Raw genomic sequence first — 19164 nt, 5'->3', positions numbered from 1 at the left:
AGTGGCATAATTATAGTATGGTTGAACTCTGCAGATGGATATTTTCATTGTGCTGAGACAATGTAAGACTGCAGCCATTGAGTGAACAGTAATTGACAAATTTGTCAGTTCCTAGATGGAAGAAAACCGATATATGCATCACTCTATCAGAGCAAAGAGCTGGAAAGGAGTGGCTTCAAGCCTTAGCATTTTCAATTTGTACAATGAACTCATTTCACACTGGCTGCAAAACAACAATCAAATCTTCCTCTCTTTGGAAGGTCAAACCGATTACAGGTTCTATTCCAATCTGTAATATTTTCGTCGTCTCTTTCCTCATCAGCTTTTCTCTTGCTTAAATAGTTTTATGATGGCTTTATATATTTTTTTAAAAATATATCTTCATGGCAACACTCCCTGTGAGATACCAACAGCAGCCATAATAAATGGTTTTACACACAGGTGGAACAATTAGACAGAAAATGACAATTGCATCCTCAGCACACAATGGTCTATTTAAACATCCTTTGTTCATGTAATGATCCCTATTCAGTATGGTACAAAAGATAACAAATTCACTTTTTTCACTCAACTGCTTCTCGCACTTTTGCTTTCACACTACCCGTTTAAATAGGAAATTAACCACACCAAGAGAAGAAGAATGGATGGACTACGGAGGACTGAAGAGGTATGGGTGAATTGGTTATCAGGACAATGAACAAGCACCAATTAAGAGATGAACGGCACTCCAGGAGAGATGATTCATGGTGCACTCCACTACTGTATTGTTCACTCACACATACATAGACACACACAAACACACACACACATTGACAATACAGCATTATAGAATTTTAGAGATTTTCTGATTCAAAACCTTGCTCAATGCAGGACTATGGCAAGAGTTGTGTAACAGTAGAATAGACTCAATCAGAAGATTGAGAAATCCCTTTCACTAGAAAAAATTAAGACACCTTAGATCCCTATGTTGGATGGCTTTTGGGGTATCTTCCATTTTATGATTCAACGAAAAGGAGGTACATTATCTCTAGGAAGATCTGGAAGGGCCAGTCTCTTCCACTAAATCAAGCTAAGGTCCCATCTACATTGCCACTGTTTCAGAATCCAGATTATCTGCATTGAACTGGATTATATAGTAGTACTAGCTGTGCCCGGCCACGCGTTGCTGTGGCGAAGTCTGGTGGTATGGGAAATAAAGTATTGAGGAATTGGTGGTAGTTAAGGTCAAGGGTAAAGGTTTTCCCCAGACATTAAGTCCAGTCGTGTCTTACTCTGGAGGTTGGTGCTCATCTCCATTTCTAAGCCGAAGAGCCGGCGTTGTCCGTAGACTCCTCCAAGGTCATGTGGGATGACTACATGGAGCGGCGTTACCTTCCCGCCGGAGCAGTACCTATTGATGCACTCACATTTGCATGTTTTCGAACTTCTGGGTTGGCAGAAGTTGGGGCTAACAGTGGGGGCTCTCTCCACTCCCCCAATTCAAACCTGTGGCCTTTCGGTCCAGAAGTTCAGCAGCTCAGCGCTTTAACACGCTGCGCCATCAGGGGATATTATTTCCTAAAGGTTGTGAATATACAATATTTCTGATTGGTTTTTTTTGTTTGTTGGAGGCAAGTATGAATGCTGCAATTAGGAAAAATGATTAGGATGTAATGGCCTTGCAGCTTTAAAGCCTGGCTGTTTCCTCCCTGAGTGAATTTTTTGTTGGGAGGTGTTAGCTGGCCCTGATTGTTTCCTGTCTGGAATTCCCTTGTTTTCAGAGTGGTGTTGTTTGCGATATTTTATGTGCTTCTACTGTCTGTGGCCCTGAGAAAACAGAGGATTTTCAAGACTTTGATGATGGGAATACTTTGTTGGGAGGTGTTAGCTGGCCCTGATTGTTTCCTGTGTGGAATTCCCCTGTTTATTTACTGTCCTGGTTTTAGAGATTATATTGTTCTGCATTATTCTATCCCAGTAATTATTTCATATTAAAGAAGAATCTCACTTATCCAACATTCGCTTATACAATGTTCTGGATTATCCAACGCAGTCTGCCGTTTCATAATCAATGTTTTTGTAGTCAGTGTTTTAAATTCATTGTGATATTTTAGTGGTAAATTTGTAAATACAGTACAGTAGAGTCACTTATCCAACATAAACGGGCCGGCAGAACGTTGGATAAGCGAATATGTTGGATAATGAGGAATTAAGGATAACCCTATTAAACATCAAATTAAGTTATGATTTTACAAATTAAGCACCAAAACATCATGTTAGACAACAAATTTGTCAGAAAAAGTAGTTCAGTACACAGTAATGCTATATAGTAATTACTGTATTTATGAATTTAGCACCAAAATATCACGATATATTGAAAGCATTGACTACAAAAATGCGTTGGATAATCCAGAACGTTGGATAAGCGAGTGTTGGATAAGTGAGACTCTACTGTAAATACTACATAGCATTACTGCGCATGGAACTACTTTTTCTGTCAAATTTGTTGTATAATATGATGTTTTGGTGCTTAATTTGTATAACGATTACCTAATTTGATGTTTAATTGGCTTTTCCTGAATCCCTTCTTATTATCCAACATATTCAGTTATCCTGCCGGCCTGTTTACGTTGGATAAGTGAGACTCTACTGTATATTTCTAATCTTATATTATCTGCTCAGAACTCAGGATTATATGAGGCTCCTTCTTCACAGCTGTATAAAATGCACACTGAAGTGGATTATATGGTAGTGTGGAGTCAAGATAATCCAGTGCAAAGCAGATAATATAAGATTATAAATGGGTTATATAGCTATGTGGAAGGGCCTTGAGTCTACACTGCCATATAATCCAATGCAAATTAGATAATCTGTGGAAGAAGTCTAAGTGAGGCCTAAATCTGCCTGTCCCCTAACTGAAACCTGGCTGTCCCTTGGTTGCTAGGCAACCAAGTGGGCAGAGATTAGCCCTCTAAACTGGCAGCAATTGGATAAAAAAAATATTGCTCTCCCTCTAATTAGGACTTTATTTTTCTTTTCTTTTTGTTGTATCAACCTTGAGGCGTGGATGATGGGTTGTGTTGTCAAATTTTGAGGTTGGGGGGCCTGTACTTTTGTTGTTTTGTGAATCGCCGTGATGCCATCACTCTTTTATATATATAGATAGATCCAGTCTAAGATCTCACAACAGAAGGACTGTCCATTGGAAAGCAAGATAATGCAGGTATCTGTGCCATGATATATTGCAGACCTGAAAATTACAGGAAAGGAGATTCCACCTGAACATTAGGAAAACTTCCTGACCATTCAAGCTGTTCAACAGTGCAACTCTCTACCTCAAAGTGTGGTGGAAGCTCCTTCCTTGGAAACTTTTAAACAGAAGCTGGATGGCCATCTGTCAGGGATATTTTGTGCTTTTCCTGCATGGCAGGGATTTGGACTAGATGACCCATGTGGTCTCTTCCAACTCTATTATTCTAAGATTCTAAGTCTACTTATGGTAACCTTATGAATGAAAGACTTCCAAGATCCTTCATCATCAAGTGCTCTGCTCAAGTCTTGACATCTCAGGGCTGTGGCTTCCTTGACTGAGTCAAGACCTCTATAGTGTGGTCTCTCTTTGTTCCTACTGCCACCTTCTTTAAAAAAATATTATTCACTTTGCTAATGAATCTCATCATTTCATAATACATCCAACACATGACAGCCATGAGTTAATCATCTTTACTCCAGGTGAAAGTAAATTTGATGATCTTATCCAATCCTTCCTTCTGAGTTTATTGGACGCCACCTATGATGTGTACCTCAGACCAAAGGAGGATAATATCACAGACTGCACTTACATTAATTGTTCATGTTGATTTGGGCCTTGACTTTTATGTGATTTGTATTCTTATTTGGAATTCCAAAATTCAAAACCCTCTGAAATCCAAAATTGTCCTAGCCTGAGAAAGTGACACCTTTGCTTTCTAATGGTTCAATGCACACAAACTTTGTTTCATGCCCAAAATATTTGTTTTAAAAAAATTGTATACAGTTATATTCATAAAGCTATGTGTATGATTAATGTAGTGTTTAGACTTATTGTGTACATATATGCAAATACAAGGAGCCCCGGAGGCTCAGTGTGTTAAAGCACTGAGCTGCTGAACTTGCAGACCAAAAGGTCCCAGGTTCAAATCCCGGGAGCGGAGTGAGCGTCCGCTATTAGTTCCAGCTTCTGCCAACCTAGCAGTTCGAAAACATGCCATTGTGAGTAGATCAATAGGTACCACTCCGGAGGGAAGGTAATGGCGCTTCTTGCAGTCATGCTGGCCACATGACCTTGGAGGTGTCTACGGACAATGCCGACTCTTCGGCTTAGAAATGGAGATGAGCACCAACCCCCAGAGTCAGAAATGACTGGACTTAACGTCAGGGGAAACCTTTACCTTTACCTTTTATGCAAATACAGGTATTCAAAAATCCAAAAATATCTTAAATGCAGAACACTTCCGGTCTCAAGCATTTCAGATAAGAGATATTCAAGATGTATTGTCTTCATCAGAGTTTCCAACAGAGGATAAACACATTATCCTTATTTCCCTGTCATCTAGTGCAGATAATAATGATTTGACTAAACATACAACAGGTTCCTATGAGCATTATACCTGACAAAGTGAGAGTTTCTAAAACTGACATGCTACACTGCCCTTTTCAGTGCTGACAGTGTCAGCGTCTTATGACTTAATATGCTCGTGTTTACTTGATGCTCTGTTTTTTATTGATTTCAAGATTAAAGGGTTTGTCTCCCCTTACATATCCCTGGGCATCCCAAACATGCCCAGAAATATCTATATGCATAGGACTGCAACCTACACACACTTATGAGCTTTTGTATATATTATTCCATCTTTCTCAGTTGCAAACATACATATACGGGTTTAATAATAGCATTAAGGTGCCACAGGCAACTTATCTCGGTGGAATTTCCTTTCCCACTCAGTCAGTAGAAGTCACTCAGCTGTCAGAATAATTCACTTAATATTGTCAGATACGTGTTTAAGAAACCCTCCCAGTGAGTATTAAAGCCTGAACACGGGGAAGAAAAGGGAGGGCTAATGCAAATTGGATGCCAGCAGAATCAAGAATTCTGGGCAGGAATGTTGCTGTTGTGTATAGCATCCCCAAGGGTTTTTGGCAAAGTGACATGAACAGAGCAGTGCTGATGTACATTTTAGCCTAATTGGGATGAAGGTCATGTTGTGAGGTTGGGTGTGGCATGCAAACATTTGTTTCGTATGAAGGAGATGTGCTGCAGCATTGTGTGAGTTGTTAAGCTTATAGCTCTGAGTTCTCTAGAGATGAATTGCTATTTGTTATTGCTGTTACTAGACATGGTCAGGGAGTTTATTTGCTAACAATGGCTGCAATAGCTTTCTGACCTGATTTTACTTTACAAATGAGGTCCAAGTCAGCTGGTGATTCCTTCCATCACAAACCAGTTGGGTGGATATCATTAACAGCTCCTCGGGTGGCTCAGGAAAAAGTTTCTCTAGACTACAGTCCAACAACATTCTTGCACATATGCCTCAAATTAACAAATTCTCACTCATTTCAACAAGCTGAACACTTACTTGCTCATTAGCAGGGACATAGGTTGATTTATTGCCAAATAAAAATATCTGCAAGCAAGTTGGTTTCCGAAAACTTACAGTAAATAGAATAACTCTGACAAGTGCTGTGCTGTTATAGTACAGCTCTTCTGATAGTTGCTTCCATAAAGTCATCTGGAACATCCCAGCTGTTCCAGCTGGAGTCCTTTGTGAGGATCAGTGGCATGTCAAACCAGTATTCCTGATGCTCAAAATCTAAACTGAATCTGTAGCTGTAAGAAGTGCACTGCCTCTCAAAAGCCACTTTTGCAGAAGTTGTGATAGTTAAACTGTGCAATAAAAGTACTTGCAATATCTTTCTCCCTGCATGGGAGATAAGAGCCATGGAAAAGATTCTAGCTTCAATTTTAAGACATTCTGTTGACAGAAATTGTGGAAGAAGTAGCTTGCAGGGCTAGAAAATATTACTTCTTCAAGAAAATAAGATTTTCAATACCCAACTTGCTGAATCTAGCCAAAGATCCAGCTAGTTCAGCATTTTGTTTTCAGAAGTAACTATGTAAATGCTTTTGGGGAGCTCATGAGAAAATCATTAAGACCTTTATTGACATGAGCTCAAGAAACATGAATCCTCTTACAGCATCTTTATCTTCACAACATTCCTAAGAGGCAGATTTGGGGGGGAAAAAGGTATCCCTGAGCCCTAAAGCAGCCCAGGTAAACCTCCAGGTAAGGTAAATTGGGACAACCATGCACTAAGGGCATGCAGAACTTTTTATGGGGAGTAAAAAATCAAAAGAGAAATAAAATAAAAGCAAAAGGGGCATGGCAGGAAGCTCGGTACTTTAAACTTTGAGAAGAAGCCAAGGTAGCCCCCAAAAACCTACCAATTGTTCACATTTGCATTCCTTCAAGATGTTGTATAATGCACACATTTTCAAATGTCCTGTACTTTTATGGAAATTCAGCAAAACTGAGCAAAATATGGACATTTTAAGGGGGAAATTTAAAGATACTTGGTAGAAAACCTACAAGGATACTACTAAGAGTCCAGTGCTTATGATAGATACACACACAAACACATACAAAGAGGGGGGGAAGGAGTTCAAGTGAGAGAGGAAGAGAATGTGATGGAAATTAGTATTGCTATGAAATTTTCACATAAAAGTTTGGGCCTGATTGTCAAATTCATCAGTTTCAGATTTGACTTGGATTTGAGTTTTTAAATCTTACATTATTTCCATATTATGAAGACTTTTACAGACTTTGAATGATTTTGACCTCAAAATGGTAACTGATCCTTTTATGAGCAGTGGAGGTTGGTGGCTTCTGTCTCAGTGGAACTTGTAATGGAGCTACCCAACATGCTGAACTTATTTTGAGGGGAAGATTGACAAGTATTTATAGATCATTTAAAAATATATAACTGATAAGTATTTATGGTCCCTCGTACTGCCACAATTGTAAAACACTTTTAATCCTACTTTACCAGGCAGCAGCCATTGTGAACAATGGAGATTGTCTCTCCTATCTATTGAAGTTTATTATATTAACATATCCACCCCCCCCTCCATCTAGCAATCTTTAGTATGACTGTCAAAAGTAGGATCTTTCTTGAAATTCCCACTCACTGGAGAAAGAGATAGAAAGTTAGTATGCAGCACCTCGATTGAAAGGGGAACAGATTTTCATCACTTGCAGTGATTTTTGCCTAGTACAGTAGGATGGGTAGGAGGGGTTCAGGTAATTAACTTAGTAGGTGATTTGGGATATTGTTCTCCCTTTGGTTTATTACACAAAAAGATGAATAATTCATGGATAAAGTTCACATGTTTATGGTTTCAAATCAATCAAGAATATCTTTAGGTAAAAAAAAAATGGCACGTCTGGGAAAGACCTCTGCCCAAGGCTCTAGAGAACGCTTGCCAATCAAAGTGGACCCACTGAGCTTGATGAATGCAACATAATGTGTCTCTTAATGCCCTCTCCAAACTTCTTTTTCTGAAAGGCAAATGCCCAGCTTCTCACCACCTCAAATTCAATCAAGTCAACAGAGGCTTCAGGGCTTAGGAAAACACAAAATGCTTTAATTGAAACAGCCAATGAGTGCATCATCTCTCTGTTTGCTTCTGACATCTCTGTTCCTGTCACTTTGCTGTGACAGAGTAATGGGACGAGACACATCTGCCGATTCATTTCCTCCACTGGCAGCATTAAGTCACCCTTTTAGATGCTTCTCTTTGCACTTAATGAGAGAAAAGGAGCTCACATGTGGCATCTTAAGGAGTCCTCAGGTGAGAAATATCTTCTCCCAAGGGATGCTGCTCATAAGAGGGTTGGATGATGAACAGGTGGACAGCAAAGATTTCCTTTGGTTACAGAAATTTTTCATCTAGCCAGGAAATCAGAAGACGTCTACTTCTTGGGAGGAGAGCAATGGCCAACCTTGACAAAATAGTGAAGAGCAGAGACATCACACTGGCAATGAAGGTCCGCATAGTCAAAGCAATGGTATTCCCCATAGTAACCTATGGATGCGAGAGCTGGACCATAAGGAAGGCTGAGCGAAGGAAGATAGACGTTTTTGAACTCTGGTGCTGGAGGAAAATCCTGAGAGTGCCTTGGACCGCAAGAAGATCCAACCAGTCCATACTCCAGGAAATAATGCCCGGCTGCTCACTGGAGGGAAGGATATTAGAGGCAAAGTTGAAGTATTTTGGCCACATCATGAAGAGACAGGAAAGCCTGGAAAAGATCACGATTGTGATGTCTCATGGGCCATGTAGTCCCGTTCCTAGTACTATTGTGGCAGACGAAGAGGAAAACTTGGGTTTCCCACCGATTCAGCCAGAATCGGAGCCCCTGCACCTGCAAGATGTTTGCCCTCAAGAAGTCAGCCAAACAAGCCTTGGGCAGAATTCTCCCCCGTTCTCTCGCAAGGATAATTATAATCGAGATAGAGGCGCTAGGGAGGCGAATCGCCGAAGCGCCAGAATCGCTGCCAGACAATTAGCTGATTAAGCCTGTTTCCCTTAGGAAATCTTAAGGAGTCATGCATCTGGACACAGTTTGGGTTTCACTTCTTGTTCCCCAGGGAAAGTGTTCCTTGGCGGGAAAACAAGATCCTATTTAGCTGTTTTACCGCAAGGAGATCCTTGCGGAGTCAATTCGTCAGCTTCAGGAGTGAGATCGTGTGTGGACTACGCTACTCCAGTTCCTTGTTCCAGGACCAAGTTCCAAGCCTGCCTTGTTCCACGGACCCCGCCATGGACCTTGTTCTAGTTCCAAGCCTGCCTTGTTCCCCGGACCTCGCCACGGACCTTGTTCTTGCTTCTTGCTTCTTGTTGCCTCGTATCAAGTCTTGTTTGCCAAGAATCTAGTTTGTTTTCCAGCCTTGTTGTCAAGCTCCATTGGACTAAAGGACCTTGTCATTTCCCCACACTTTGCTTGGCAAAGTGTGTGTTTCGGTTATTGGATTATAACTTTGGACTCTAATATCACCTATTGGACATTGTTTTTCTGGACTATATTTGACCTTTCCTGAAAGGTCTACTTCTGAACTATATTCTTCACCTGTTTTTATTGACTTTATATATTCCTTTAATAAAGATATTAGATAGATTCTGGTCTCTGCGCATGGTTATTGGTGCTCTGCGGCCTGGGTCCTGACAACGATGCTGGGGAAAATGGAAGGAAAAAGGAAGAGAGGCCGACCAAGGACGAGATGGATGGACGGTATCCTTGAAGTGACTGGCTTGTCCTTGAAGGAACTGGGGGCGGTGATGGCTGACAGGGAGCTCTGGCATGGACTGGTCCATGAGGTCACGAAGAGTCGAAAATGACTGAACGAGTGAGACGACGACGAACATTCTGATACCACTTTCAAATTCAAGATGAGTTTTACTGTGTTTTCTTTATAGCCAGCAAAAACAAATTTAATGAAAAAGGACCTCAAGGAAGTGAGGATGTCTCTAAATGGGAAGGTCTGGAGGTATTGCTTGCTTGGCTCAAGGGACAGTGACATAGAATGGCATCATATGCCCACTGAGGCATAATTCCTCATTGGGGAGGCAACACAAATCTCTGGAGCCTCTGGACTGGGCTCTTTCTCGTTCGATTGCTGTATGTTAATTTGACCAAGTAAATTTGTAAGAGCAACAGTAGCAACTTTCCAAAGTTTAGAGTTGGCAAAATGGAAAGCCTTTTGCAAGTAGGGGTTCTTAATGGGGGGATTACATCCATGTTTATTGGGAACGATTTCAGGATATCTCTGTTTCTGTTACTTGTTGCTTTTAGCACGTATAATAGCATACCATTTGCCTTTTTTAAAAAATGAAGTACAGGTACATAAAGTACAATTCCCCATCACTGATCTCTGGAGAAACCTGCGTTTTGCCATTCTCATTCTACTGCAGGTTTTAAGGAGAGAACAGGAAAGGTAAACCAGAGAACATTTTTTTAAAAAGATGGGTGACTAGGGAAAATGGTACAGTTATATTCCATTCAAGGGCAACAAGCTCTACCTGTCTCTGTGTGATTTTTTTATGTGCCTGACCTGTAGCAAGGAGTGAAGGAGATGTAGAAAAGGACAACAAAGGCTTTTCAACCACAATGACAGAAAATGAGGTCACACAAAGGTGATGGTGAGAGATCAAGTAGGCTAGTTCCTTTTATTTCAAATAATGTTCGCTGCTGGGTTTTCTTTTCCCTTTTTTAAAAAATACTCAGCAAAGGTTGAATGATTTCAATCTTCAGGGTCCTCCTGCCTTAAGAATTTTCTTCCCAATGACTATCTCTCCTCATACTCAAGCGCTTCCTGGAGGACTGTGTTAAGACACAACATTTCTCTTTCCGCCAATAGGCACTTGAACCTTCCCTATCTTTATTGCTGACTTGAAGCTTTCTCTTACATTTGATCTTCTAAGAAAACCCTCCTTGCTCCTCTGAATACAATCTGTCCTTGCTTGTGTCCACCTTAGGTTCTGCAAGGAACAAAAGGACAGGACAACACAGAACTTAGACTGCAACGTGACTACTGAGAGATAAGTAGACTAAAGAATTCAAACAGTTCCCATATGAATACAAAATTGGCAGTTTGCAAGCCTCTGACAACACAATTTCATTTGTCAGAAACCCAGCAAAAGCATTCCTTATGGGAACACATCTCTTCAATAAGCTCACCTCTACTGGATAGACAGTTGAAACTGTCTTCAATGTTGGCAGTGGGGCAGCATCCTCACTATCACACCTGAAGGCAGTAGGTGTACTTAGATAGTACAAAGGTGTCTCTTCCAATTCCTGATTGCCACCTTCCAGAACTTGCTGCTAAATGTATTTGCCTCCATCTGACTAATGATGGGATTAACCCCTCATATATTTCCTTATCAGTCTTATTGTGATGGAAAGAAGGCTGGATAGTAGGTGTGTGCAATTTGGCAAAAGCCCATGCTGTTTTTGGTGTTCAGTTTTCAGCTCCCCCTCTCGCCCCCCCAAAATCCATTTTTAGGGAACTTCTCAAATTCAGGAGGAGTTTCTGTCTTCATGCCAGAAAGATTTTGTCCATTGGTGCCAATGGGGAACTTTAGAGGCTCATTTATCCAACACTTTTACATCTATCAGTATGAAACTTGCCTCACTTATAGGCCACATCGTCTACTACAAGCCTGCTGAATTTCAGAACATTCCATTGATCCACTAATCTTTTAGAAATGTTTAAAGTTTTTTTACCATAATATTTTTATAAAGAAAACTACAAGAGGGCATCTTGGGAATTGAAGCCCCAAGCGTATGCCACAAGAGGGGAGGAGAATTGACACAATCAACCAGACCTCTAATTGGCTGAGAAACAAAGTGAGAAACACACACAGAGAGAAACCTCAACTCCCATCATACTCCTGGAGAGAGCACAAGGCTCCTTTAATGAGTGTGTCACACAAAGTGCTGCTGGGAAAGCAAGTTCCCATTTGTCTTAAGTGGGTGTGAGGAGATGGAGGAGCTTTCTGGGGAAGAAAGGAAAGGAGGAACAGCTTTCCTGATTTATAAGACTGTCCTTCCCACACAATGCCACCTCCGCCTTAAGTAGAATGCCACTCAGCCCCATTGGTCTCCATTATTAGCCTCCACTTCCCAAAAAGATCAGGCTGCTGTGATCTGTACCAGCTAAGGCTTCAGCTTCCCTGCATCAGGCTCATTTTCATGAATTCAGCAACTGAATCGGCTGAATCATCCGAATCCAGTACACAAAACGAAATTGTTCACACCCCTGCTGGCTAGGTGGATGAATGAATGGAAATCTACTGCTTGATTCCCTGTTGATCCAGAGTCAGAGAGTAGATAGCCATGGGCTAGATGGAGAAATATTTATATTTATTATACAGAAGATTCTTAAGGGGCCAACATTCACAGAACTTGCATTTAAGATATTGTTTTTATATTAGACACCACGAGTTTGAGGCCTCAGGTGGAAAACCAACACTCTTCTTTAATTGCCTTTCTTATCTCAAATATACTCTGGATTATTCCCAATTTGGTCTGATATATCTAATTTTGCTATCTATAGATCCTTCCTCTTATACCATCTGAAGATGTTATGCACACATGCTTCTTTAAAAACATTTTTGACTTGACAAACCTTTTATAACCATGTGAACCATTTTGTTATGGTCAAAACAACTCTCCCATTTCGCTCCAGAATTGTTCTTTTCTTTACATTCCTCCAGACTTCCATCTTCCCATCTCAAATGACAGACTTTTTGTTGGGCTTGACTCCAAGGCCCGCTCAAAGGGAGCTAATGAGCTTGTTGAGCAACCTGTCAGTCACCTCCTTCAAATGAACCCAGAGACAAAGCCACCCAGGGAAATGAAGAAGGATCAACATTAAACAAGTGCAGGACCTGGAGGGAAAGAAAATTGCTTTCCTTGGCATCTGATTACATTAAAGAGGCTTGAGAATGACAGTCACCATTTCTTTTAGGGAGAAATAAAGAGGGAGAATACACGCCTTTCTCAATCCTGAAATCCACAAACATTATTTCTATTCTTTTAGAAACTTCTTTGAGCCCATGGGAGGGGCGTATACCTCTGTTTGGTGCTAGAAACAGAACAACCCAAATGTGTTTACTTCCTCCTGCTGTTTCTTGTGAATAAAAAAAATATGATCAACATAAAATAATAAAAAATGGTTTCCCTTTCATGATATTTCCTTCCCATGACATTACATTTCTACAAGGTGAATTTTCTAATTGACTAGGGAAAAGAAAAAAGCGAAAATGGAATAGAAGACTTATCTTGTAAGTTTAACAGGAGCTTGATCTATGGAATTAGAAGGTGAAACTTTTAATTGCATGATAGTCAAGGTCCTGTCATAACAATGTATCAGCATAGAAAGCTGCCTTACATTAGGCAAACATCAATACATTTGGCGTACAGCCATACATTTATATATATTGTATATACATATAATATTGATAATAATATTATAATGGAATACAATATTATACTACTAATAATATAATATAATATTAATTATATATTAATTATATATTATATATTAAATGTTATATTACTAATAATATTACCATTTAATGATATAGTACAATATAGTACTTTAATGCTTATATTGTGCTATGCTAATAATATATTGTATTTTCATTTGAATTGTAAGCCGCTCTGAGTCCCCTTCGGGGTGAGAAGAGCGGGATATAAATGTAGTAAATAAATAAATAAATAAATACATCCAAATCTTTCTAACTCAAACCGGCAATGGTTCATTCCAGTTCCCACATGAAGGTCATTAGCATTCCCAGAGCATCTCCCATCCAAAAGCATATTGATCCTGCTTAACAATAGAATCTAGAAGATATATACTATTTTATCATGGACTTTACAGTATCTTCCCACTAATAAGTGCATGAAAAGTTACTTGCAACAAGAGGGACAAGGGCTAGTACAAACATCATGATGGTAGGACTAGATTTCACAGGATCAAAATGTCCCTCTTTCACATGATGCTCCTGTGTTAGAAAATTGATCCAGATTCAAAGCTGAGAATGTGAGAAGATAATGGAATGGAATGATGGTATTTGAAAGGGGGGGAGGATGACATCCTCCATATTCAATGAAGTCAATGAAACATTTCCCGTATTCTTGCAATTTGTCCCTCTCACTGGCACATTGGCATCTTAGTGGAGACTATGCCCTTCAACTCTGGCAGGAGGAAGACTTGAAATAAAGCCATTCAAGAGGCCTCTTGTAGAAGCACTAAGGCTAATCTTTGCTGTGCTAGGTTAGAATAAATGTTGGCTTAAGGAAAGAAGACATTCTAAGAGAATATGACCAGGCACCGTAAAAGAAAATCTCATCAGAGTTTGTCTCATGGTGACATTTATTTCTCATTAAATAGGAGATTATTTTCAAACAGTATGATAAAACCCATAAAAGTAAAAGCTCCCTGTTGCCTCATGCTGTACATTTCTCATCTGTTAAGGGTGTTACAATCCAAGTCGGCAAAATGGAAATCATCAGGGAGGAGCGGCAAAGGATCTGCAGCAGGATAAAAACATTAAGCTGAGCTTTGCAAGTAGAAGGTCATGGCTGACTTTGAATTGAATGAGAAGGAGAGATGCAATTAACTAATAACACGAGAATTGGATATTTATTATTACCACCATTATCACCATCATCATCCCAATCATAGGTTCCATATGTGCAGAATTAGAGTAAGAAACATGCAACCCTCACATTAGTTATGCTGGCTATGGCTGCTGAGACTTACAGCCCCACAATATCTGAGGGCCATGTGACTCATACCCGTGGTGTAGTAAAAAGGCCTATAGATTTCATCAAGCATTCACAAGCTACTTTGCACACACTATTTGCTAAATAAACTTGACAAACTATTTGTTATGTTGCCAAAATTGGACAAAACAAAGTACTAACATAATGAATGAAAACCAATTTAGGCCATTCTACTCTAGTAGGGGTGACTTTTGATAAGAAACCATGAAATAACAAGCCAGACATAAAGAATCGTGTTAAGCAAGGATGATTTCATTCCACCTAAAACCAATTTTATTGAGTTGTGCCTATGGATGAGTAAAAGGAAAGGAAACAACCTGATGTAGTATCTGGCTGAGGCAGGTTTTAATCTGTGACCATTTCTTCAGCCTCCCTTGGCCAAAATCCTTGACATGGAAGGCAATCCAATGCTACAGATGGTTCACCCTAGCCAATCATTTACAGGAGTGCAAATCTAGGATCCTTCCTCACATTTCACAGAACTTTATAAGAGAGTGGAAATCCCCCAGTCATCTGCAAGGAGAGTTTCCTCTCTTTCACAACTGCACCCTCTCTGGTTACAGGATCTAAAGAAGCCATACCAGAGCTCCATGCTTCAGCCAAAGGGTGATAAGGTGTACACAAAGTCTTATATGCTAATCCCGACACCTGTTTGGTACAACCTATTTATATGCACTATTCTTAGCCAATCATCGAAGGTACAGTATGGAGTAGGCAAGAAGAAGAGAAAAAATAGGTAAAACGAAGCAACCCTTCCCTTCCCCTCAATATATTTATCATTTTGTTATTGTTATGTGCCTTCAAGTTGTTTCAGATTTATGGTAACCCTAACATGGATCTATCATATAATTTTCTAACCATTGAATGTGATTTCCTGCTTCTTGGAAGGGGGTTGGACTGGATGGCCCATGAGGTCTCTTCCAACTCTACTATTCTATGATTCTATGATTCTAATTTGTTCAGAGCTGACTTTCCTTTGCCTTCCTCTGAGGCTGCGAGAGTGTTGCTTTCCCAGTGCTAACATTGCTACATCATGCTGGCTTTCCATGCATATGTTTTTATTTATTTTTCAAACAATAGGCACATAGGTACATTGTGAGACCTCTGAGGAATACAGAATTTGAAATGTCTATAATCTAATGTGAAAGTTGTTTAAGGAGGAAGTGAAAAAAGAAGGAAGCCAGGAGAGATTTCCTCGGGCAGCTCAAAACTCCAGCAGAAACATCCTTCAGACACAAAGGCATTTGTTACACCCATCGGTGCTGGAGATAGCACCAACAAACTGAAAGTTATTAAAGGAAAGGGAGATGGATGGAGCCCAAGGCGTCCGTTTGTTTTGCCAGCGCCAAATTCATTTCCAAAAAAAGCCTTTATCAATTTCCAGGGAATGGTTTGCCCTGTCATTGCGGCCTGGGTGTTAATGTGCTTTACAGCTCTGTTAAAGCTGGTGCAGTGACACCAATCTAAATAAGGAAGAAAGGAAGGCTTAATCAGCTTGTCACTGACCAGTTATTAACATTTTCGAACAAGGGCATTAAAGGAGAAAATTCTCAGAGATCTATTTGTACTTTGGAGAGAAGGGAGGGAGGGAAGAAAGGAAATTAACAAGAAAAATGCATGGGGAAAGTCTTAAGTGCCCCCCCCCCCACTCCCTCCTTCATTTGCAGCTCATGGGAATATCAACAGGAACTTGATAGAAATGTTCACAGCTCTTTTGGTCCAAATCTGCCCCATAATATGAAGGGTGAAAGGACAAGGTACTTTCAATGGCTTTGGAAGAACAAGATTCAGTCTCCCGACTTGTCATGTTCATGACATGGCCTTTGGAAGGATCTTTTCACATTAACTCATTTGCAAAAAAAAAAAAAAAATCCAGCACAGATCTGAGCACAAATGACATTTATCCTGAGTCAGACTGCCTGTCATCCACCATTGGTGTTCATGTGGGTAAACCATGATCCTTTTTTCAGAAAATAAGAGCAGTAATACCAGAGGAAGGCCTTGGGAAGCATTCTTCCCAAGGTCACTGCCTGCTTTTGGAAGCCAGAATAGTCTTTTCCATCTTGGCCTACCTTGTGTCTCACATGTAAACCAACAGTAGTCTTCAATGACTTTTATTGTCCTCACTGACCTTTTGCAGGCCTATTTCATAAGCTATCATTAGCTTTCATACACAAGGGTTAGGAGTATTAAGGTGAAGCCTTATTCACAAGCTTCAAACTCAACCGTGTGCCTTGTTTATGTGTAGTTCTTTGTACATTGAGCCTGAAGATCTGTAAGAGTGTTGGGATTGCATCTCATCCTTTAGAAATTTTGTCTTAACTTGATAAGGCAGGGTAAGCATTTTCACCCAGATGCCATTACAACCACAACAGTAATGGAAAATGCATGGATGTCCAGATTCTGATGAAGTCCAACTTCTATCAGACTTTGCAAGCATATCCATATAGATGTTCTTCATAAAAACAGAGAATGTCCAGAAGAGGCCCCTCATCATATGGGTGGTGGAAGGGACCAAATTCTGGCTTTAAAGAGTTTCAAGTGTACTTACTAACTGGAACTGTGGAAGACTCCTCCAATTTGGTTCAAAGCCTGATTCAGTGATGTGGATCCAGCCTTCATCTGATCCAGTGGCTTTTCATCCCTGTTCAAGTTGAAATCATAATGCAATTTTGATATAGGGATGCTTGAACAGTGCAATTCAATCTTTTCAATCTGATCTCTTTCTCATCTCTTATTTCCTGAACATTCCAGTGGGTGCTTCAACACAAAAAGAAATCAGAATCAATTTAGAAATAGAGCAAACATGGATTTGGATGAATTATTGGAGAAGGTATGCAAGAAGAGGGTTGAGGGATCTTTAAGAATCACAGTACAGGTATGAGATGAAGCATATGTGAAAAAGACACATAATAAAAATAAAACAACAGTGTGATCCTGTGCATATTTACTCAGTGGTAATTCTATTGACTTTTATGAACCTTTCTCTGAGGTAATTGTCTATAGGACTACACCCTGATTTGCACATCGGTGTTTTATTTTTACATTAGGTTTAGAATGTAGCTATTGATTCAGTGGGTATTCTCCTACTGTATTTTTCAAATCTATATTTGCTTTTCCAAACTCTTTAGCTCCAAGGCCTAACACTTTAAAAACTATCATTTGTTAATTTTCCAGGATTGGTAATGAACTGGACAATTGTGTCTTTTTCCCTCCCCCATACAAAGGAAAGGAAAAGAAAGACAAGACAGGCAGGCAGGCAGGCAGACAGACAGAAGCCAAAGAGTCAAGGAGCCAAGTTAATGGCAAAACAAGCACTGTTATAGCTGCAATGTCCCTGGATCACAGTCGAGCTCAGTACAACGTGCTACTTAAGTAGCTGATAACTGCAAGGGCAAATATGTGTTCTCACTTGTATTAAATGTAAGCCTTAAGCAATCAATGTGCTTGTGTGGGAGACAACATGATAAATTACGCAAACAATCAATATTACTTGGTAGATATTGGTTTTAAAAGGTTTATAGGCAAACAAACCCCAACCATTTTCAATATTGCCCTCTCCACTCCAAATCAATGGTCACTGTGATTGCAAAGTGTGTCTCTCTGTGTGTATAGGGCAGACATAAGTAAGCAAAGTATTTCTGAATGGATGCAGTATATAGCGAACTGACTAATGCTATGATAGCTATCTTAAAATATTTGAAAGGCTGCTTTTTCCTCCTGTTCTATAAACTAGGGCTTGAACCAATGGATTCAAATTAGAAGAAAAGAAATTCTTACAAGAAGTTCTTTTCTGTCATCCAGATGGAAGAGAGGACCAAAGTTTGGCTTTGAAGGGATTGAAGCATATGTGATAGTCAGAACTGTGAAGGAGTTTCCTGATTTGATTTGGAGCCTGATTTGGTGATTCTAATCCTGCCTTAATCTGATCCAAATCATGTTGTGTTTGATCTGATCCAGAATCAGAAATCTGAATAGTTGGTCCGCTGATTGACATCTTTCATCCATCCATCCACCCTCCCTTTATTTATACTTTACCTTTTCCCCAAGAGAATGGGGCTTTAATTTTTAAAAAATTTATATCCATACATCTTCAAGGGCCTATGGCAGCTGGTGGCTCCCCTGTCAGAATATATCCAATTCTGGATTTTCTGTAAAATGGTACTTCTATTTGGAAATTATAGTTCAGCACAATGAGTAGTTTATTTAAAGTTCTGACTAAACCCCACAGCACATTAATGAGCCCTTTGATAAGGGACCCATTGGAGATCACTGATAGGAGAAAGGAGAATGCTATTTAGCCAATTTGCACCTAGATTCAACTGGAGAAAGAAGCAAAAGAAATTTTCCTGGAGCAGTTAGGAACCTGATTCTTTAGAGGGTTTTAGTGATAGACAGCAGCACCTCATTATATGCATTGAATTCAAACATTGCTTTGAATATTCATTTGATTCTAATTTCATTTTGGTCAGAAACTCTCGCTTTCGTTCCTCATCTTTCCTGACTGTTTCCCGAAGTCCCCGTTGCTTTAGGGACTTGGCCACAATGCCCTTGAAAGTTAATGGACAGTTTCTCATTATCTTGCACAAGGCTTTGGATCCCGGCACGATGCATGAGTCTCTCGGAGCCATTCCGATCTACCTCTGGAGACTTGCAGCCGACCTACAGGTGTTTACATATTTCTCCTGCATCCCCAGCTGGCATCTATTATCCCAAGCCGACAGGGTAATTATTATGTGAGCAGGAATAACTGACTGACTCAGTAAATGAATGACCCTCAGAATAGCTGTGGCGT

The 19164-nt window shown here is 40.0% G+C and overlaps 1 long non-coding RNA gene across 4 annotated transcripts in view; it reads right to left on the bottom strand.

The window, feature by feature from the left end:
• LOC134293414 (uncharacterized) overlaps positions 1 to 19164 on the bottom strand; it is a 478005-nt gene that overhangs the window by 339363 nt on the left and 119478 nt on the right. For 3 of the 4 annotated variants that reach the window (XR_010000387.1, XR_010000385.1, XR_010000386.1), the window contains exon 3: positions 16921 to 17013. The exons of the other annotated variant lie outside the window; for it this stretch is intronic. This is a non-coding gene — a long non-coding RNA (uncharacterized LOC134293414). The remainder of the gene's footprint in view (positions 1 to 16920; positions 17014 to 19164) is intronic. 4 annotated transcript variants of the gene reach the window in all.

The sequence above is a fragment of the Anolis carolinensis genome, unplaced genomic scaffold (assembly GCF_035594765.1).
Source record: "Anolis carolinensis isolate JA03-04 unplaced genomic scaffold, rAnoCar3.1.pri scaffold_8, whole genome shotgun sequence".
NCBI classification, from domain to species: domain Eukaryota; kingdom Metazoa; phylum Chordata; class Lepidosauria; order Squamata; family Dactyloidae; genus Anolis; species Anolis carolinensis.
Note: the sequence above shows the minus strand (reverse complement) of the source record. Positions and strands in the feature narration are given on the sequence as shown.